The sequence below is a fragment of the Balaenoptera ricei genome, chromosome 5, assembly GCF_028023285.1.
Source record: "Balaenoptera ricei isolate mBalRic1 chromosome 5, mBalRic1.hap2, whole genome shotgun sequence".
NCBI lineage: Eukaryota > Metazoa > Chordata > Mammalia > Artiodactyla > Balaenopteridae > Balaenoptera > Balaenoptera ricei.
Window position 1 is genome coordinate 139,906,119 of NC_082643.1, and position 6,000 is coordinate 139,912,118.

Here is a 6,000-nt window from a genome sequence, read left to right on the forward strand (position 1 = left end):
TCCCATGTAACAGCAAGCTCCTCCAGGGCAGGGTGTGTCTGATTCATACTTATCTCCTTGGTACCCACAAGGCACCTGGCTCCATTGTATGTGCTTGATGGACATTTGTTATTTGATTGGAACAATTTAGGGTTAAAACGTGTTGTCCAGACCTTGTGCTTATGCTGAGCCTATTTCCGACACAGCCTTCCTTTCCTCCTTCCTTCCCTGTCACTATGGAAGAAGGGACTTCCCCTCCCCCAGGACTGACCACCCTGTATAAAAAACACCCTCTCTTGTCACTCTCTCCTTTTATCCTGTTTGTTTCTTCCTTAGTATTTATCCTCTCCTGACACACGTATTTTCTGTCTGCTCTTCCCACTCCAGATAGAAGGTAAGCTCCAGATTTTTATCTATCCTGTTCACTGTTGTATCTTGAGTTCCCAAAAGAGTGCCTGGCACATAGTAGGCACTCAATAATTGCTGAATTAGTCAGTTAATGTCATAGGGTTGAGGAGGTTCAAATCGTTTCCAGTCTGCCTGGCAGGCATGTGCTCCCAATCCATGCTGGTTTCTCTTCCTCTTCTCACTTCCTCTCTCCCTCCATCACTCCCCTGCCTCTTTCCCGTTGGTATTTTTATGCTCAGGTCTCTCCCATTAAAAGAATAACACATCCCCTACACCATCATCCATGCCAACAGGCCCTCCCTCTGCCTCACCCTTCACCCTCCCAGCCACTGCCCGAGCCTCTCCCCCATTCGGACTCAGATGTGTATTCCCAAGGTGCCTCCTGTACCTCCCCCCAAACCTCAGTCCACTCTGTCTGCTGTACACCTCCTCCACCTCACATGACTCTCCTTGCCAAGGTCATCAACGAACTCGCTGGGAGTAAACCCAAAGGATGCACTTGGGTCCTACCGGACTGCCCTCACCTGGCCATTCGCTCTCTGAAGCCCTCCCTCCTTGGACCCCTTTCTTCCCTTGAGCTCGGTCATACCACACCCTCCTGGTTCTCTGCCCACGTCTTGCTGCCCCTCCTTACTCTCCTTTGTACTCTGTTCTTCTCCACCAAACTCTGCTCACTCAGCACCATGTCCCGGGACAGTCTCCCGCAAGCTTGTGACTCTGTTCATCCCTCGCAGACATCCGTGAGGACATTCGAGACATCCGCTGAGCCTCATGGCCAGCTTTCTCCGGAGCACCTCCCCCTGGAGGTGGGTATCTCATGCGTGACATGCAATAGACAGGACTGTCTTCTTCCACGCACCCCAAACCTGCTGTCCCCCCCCCCACTTCCTCGCCCCTCCACCATCTCTCCCATTGCCATGTGGGAAAGCAGGGTCCAGTCTGCACTCCTCCCGGCCCCTCATCCTCCAGCCCAATCAGCAGGTCCTGCTGAATCTCCTTCTGGAACCCATATCCTCCACCCCAGCCTCCCTGCCACGACCTCCTCTCAAGCTGCATCTCTCTCCAGCATCATGGCAAAAGTATCCCTATCAGTCTCTCTGCCTCAAGGCCTGGCCCCTCCAACCTCTTCTCCTGGGAGCAGCCCAAGGCAAAGGAAGGGGGCGGAGATAGTGCTTTAAGAGCAAACCTCAAAATTCCTTTCCCAGAGAAAAGCACATATATTTGTATGGGAAGCCACCCTGAAGGTTAGCTTTGATTATAAAGACCCACTGGTCATCAGTGGAGGGGCTGAGGCAGAGAAACAAAGAGAGCTAAACTGCTCTGGACAAGAACGGATGGGCAGCTGCGTTTGGGAGCACCCCGGAGCACCCCCAGAGAAGGGGAAATGAAGACGGCAGAGGGGAGAGGGCAGCCGGGAGAGAAGAGGAAAGGGGCCGTAGTGGGAAGCTGGTTGTTGGGAAAAGTCTAGTGGCAGTTACAGCCTGGGACTTTTTTTTTTTAACTTTCCATTTTATATTGGAGTACAGTTGATTAATAATGCTGTGTTAGTTTCAGGTGTACAACAAAGTGATTCAGTTATACATATACATGTATCTATTCTTTTTCAAATTCTTTTCCCATTCAGGTTGTTACAGAATATTGAGCAGAGTTCCCTGTGTTGTACAGTAGGTCCTTGTTGGTTATCCATTTTAAATATAGCAGTGTGTACATGTTGAACCCAAACTCCCTAACTATCCCTCCCCTCCCACCCTTCCCCCCTCGATAACCAGAATTTCCTTCTCTAAGTCTGTGAGTCTGTTTCTGTTTTGTAAATAAGTTCATTTGTATCATTATTTTTAGATCCTGCATATAAGCGATATCATACAATATTTCTCTTTCTCTGTCTGACTTACTTCACTCAGTATGACAATCTCTAGGTCCATCCATGTTGCTGCAAATGGCATTATTTCATTCTTTTTAATGGCTGAGTATTGTATATATGTACCACATCTTCTTGATCCATTCTATTGATGGACATTTAGGTTGCTTCCATGCCTTGGCTAATGAAAACAGATGAACATTGGAGTGCATGTATCCTTTTGGACCATGTTCTTCTCTGGGTATATGCCCAGGAGTGGGATTGCAGGATCATATGGTAGCTCTATTGTTAGTTTCTTAAGTAACCTCCACACTGTTCTCCATAGTCAGCCTGGGACTTTTTAAACAGGGATGTCCAGAGGCCAGTCCTTCGCCCAGCACCTCCACTAACCCCAGGTTGCAGCGTGACGCTCATTCCTTGGCCTCTCTCCCTGTCCTTCAGCGGAAGTCTAGCCTTGTGTGGGCAGAATTGGGGTGGGAGGAGGTCTTGGTCCATAAAGCGGGGGCTGGTCCCTGTCTACATCAGCTTGGAGTCCAGAGAAAGGGCTGGTGCAGAAGGCGAGAGACCTGCTAAATCTCTCAGTATTCTCACCACATTGTCCAGAACCTTACATGCTTTTACCCAGCAAGTGGATTAAGCCACTTCAACCAAAGCCACCAAGCTGTATTTTACTATTTAAAAAAGTTTAAGTCACAGGTTGGTACATACATAGATTTCTGACCAGCCAGCCTACCAGTGACAAAATAAAGGTATGGGTGCCCTTGTCCCCCAAACCCTAAATGTATCCCCATATGGGACTGACTGGTCTCCAAGGTCCTCTACACCACCAACATCACTCTGTTCTGGACTAGGGTGAATGTGATTGATTGAATGTGAACCCATTGGTGCACGCATGCATTCATCCAATGTTCATCTTCCGGCGGTGGTAAGTTGTGCATCTTTACACAAGAAAATGATTCACACAGAAACTTGTGCCAATAAGTAGTTTTCCCTTGGGACTCTTTATCGAAAAAAATAAGCACATAACAGGCCTCATTCAAAGTTGCTGAATTTGAGCCTTGTGTGCGGGAGGTAGGGAAGGAGGAGGGTTAGAGCTCGGTGGTCCTGGGTCCCAGCACCTCTGCTAAGCAGCCATATGACTGTAGATAAGTCACCTAACGTTTCTGAGCCTCAGTTTGCTCATTTGTAAAATGGGTGCTTGTTAAGCTAGATGGTAAGGTATGTAACACTCCTAGCCCCACGCCTGACATGCAATTCGTTCTCCAACACGGCAATTACAGAGGATACAGACATGGGCTTTGGTCTGAATCCCAGTCTGCCAATTACTAGCTGTGTGCTCTTGGGCCATTTATCTAACTTCTCTGAGCCTCAGTTTCCTCAGTTGTAAAATGGAGATACTACTACCTAGTTTACCAAGCTTCCTGTGGGCACTCCGGAAGGATCCATCATGAGATGCGGAAAGTGTTTTCTGTAGGCTAGAGAGAGAAAGAGCTCCGTGTGTTAGCGTGTCTGGGATCAGCAGTGGGGGTGAGGCCACGGTGCAGGGCCCCTGCCCTACTGCAACAGCAGCGGTGCCAATCACCCACGCTCCCTCCGTGGCCCTGCGCGGTTATGCCAGATGGCTCTGCTTACACCTGGGAAGGCCAGAGCACTAGGCTGGCTGTAAGAGTACACCTTTCTTTCCCCGCCCCCCAGCAGGGGTGGCCTGATGGAAGACAGGTGTCCCCAGAAGTAGCCCCAGAAACCAGAACTCCATACAAACGGTTTAAGCATGGAGGAGGGAAGGGTCGGGGAAGGTAAGGAAGGTGCCAAGGGAGGCGTGTCCAGGAGCAGGTGGCCGCTGTGGGCAGTGGGAACTCAAGCCCAGTGTGGACAACCTCCGAGATGTCCCGCCCATGGCGGAGGGTCTGGGGAGCCTCACTGGTTAAGGGCTGCCCCGGAGGTGGGTTAACTCCCTGGGGCTCCAGGCCTGCCCTTCACGTAGGCTGAGCAGAGCCCAAGGCCAGAGATGCAGATGCTCTCATAGGAGCCTCCAGGTGATCCGCGGATCCTGCGGGCCCCAGGCCTCCAGGCAGGGCCCAGCAGCGTCTCCCTGGCAGGGTGCACAGGTCATTATGAGCCGAGGTGGAAAGTATCCCGGGCACAGCCAGGCTACTGTGGAGCCCAGGGCAGGGAGGGCCCCAAACCCCAGATATACCGTGCAGCTCCTGGAGGCTCCAGGCAGCTTCCGGTCCTAAGCCTTCGCTGTGCTGTGTCCTCGGCCTAGAATGCCTCTTCCACCCGTCCTCACTCTGGCCTTCACTGGCTGACCCCTGCTCACCCCTCTGAACTCAGCTGTAGTGGGGCTGGGTGTAGGAAGCCTTCCCAGATGCCCGCCCCGCTCCCAGTTAGGGTCCTTCCCATGCCCCCACCCTCCATCACAGCACTTCTACCTGTGCTGCTGTTGCCTGTTCCTGTGACCCTTGTACCGGTCAGTCAGGCTGCATAACAAAATACCCAGACAGGGACTTAAACAACATTATCTTATTTCTCATCGTTCTGGAAGCTGGGAAGTCCGAGATCACGATGCCGGCAGATTCAGTTCCTGGACAGAGTTCTCTTTCTGGCTTGTAGATGGCTACCTTCTCCTGTGTCCTCCCATGGCCTTTTTCTAGGGCCTGTGCAAGAAAACTTTCTTCCTCTTCTTATAAGGCACTGACCCTATTGGATTAGGGCCCCACCCTTATGACCTCATTTAACCTTAATTACCTCTTTACAGGCCCATCTCCAAATACAGTCATACTGGGGGTTAGGGTTTCAACATATTAATTTGGGTGTGTGTGTGTGAGACACAATTTAGTCCATAGCACATCTCTTCCATGGGTTTGTGATCAGTTCTTGAGGCCGGGGACAGTATCTTCTTCATCTCTGTTTTGTCACGCCCAACTCAGTAATATTTGTACGTAAACAGGGTTATATGAATGGAAGGAAGGGTGGTAACAGTTTGGGGAGAGGGGTCATATCATGGAAGTCTTTGCAGAGAGGATGACGTCTCAGCTGGGTATTGAAGGATGAATAGGAGTTTGCTAGATGGGGCCAAGCAAAGAGCCCTTGCTAAGGGCGCCATGTTTGGGAGAGAGGTGAGAAGATGATGCTCCAGAAATAAGGCTGCCAGAACGGAGGAGTAAAGAAGAGTCTGGAGAGGGAATCAGTGGCCAGATGGTGCCCGTGAAGGAGTCGGAGGACAGGTCACGGAGGTCCCTGCAGTGAGGTGTCCAGGCAGGAGGTGGCACAGTCAAGCCTGCACTACAGACCAGTTTCTGCGGGCCCCTGAGCACAGTGTGGACTGGGGAATGATGCGGCACGTAAGTATCAGGACAGAGAGATTCGGGGCGTTGGAGGCGGGAAGCACGGGCAGGATGTGGCGCTTGCTCCGTGGAGCGCTCAGAAACGATGTGCAGCTGAGGAGGGTTCATGGTGCTCAGGCTGCAGACAGGAGAAAAGGAAGCTTCTATTATTCATGAAACCTGGTTCAGTAATAGCCTGGCAGCCTCTGGCGGTCACCAGGGAGGCACTGATCTCCTTTCTCATTTAATTTGTCAGAAGTGCTCTCACACTTGGGGACGTGCCCTCTCAGCCCATGGGCTGGGAACTGGGCCAGGTCCTGGCTCGCGTAGCACAGGTGGATGACTTCCCCGATACCAGGGTTTCTTCCGCTCTTGAAGGTGGGGAAGGTGGAGGCCGGGGAGGGGGAGACAAGGGGCCAGGGGAACTGG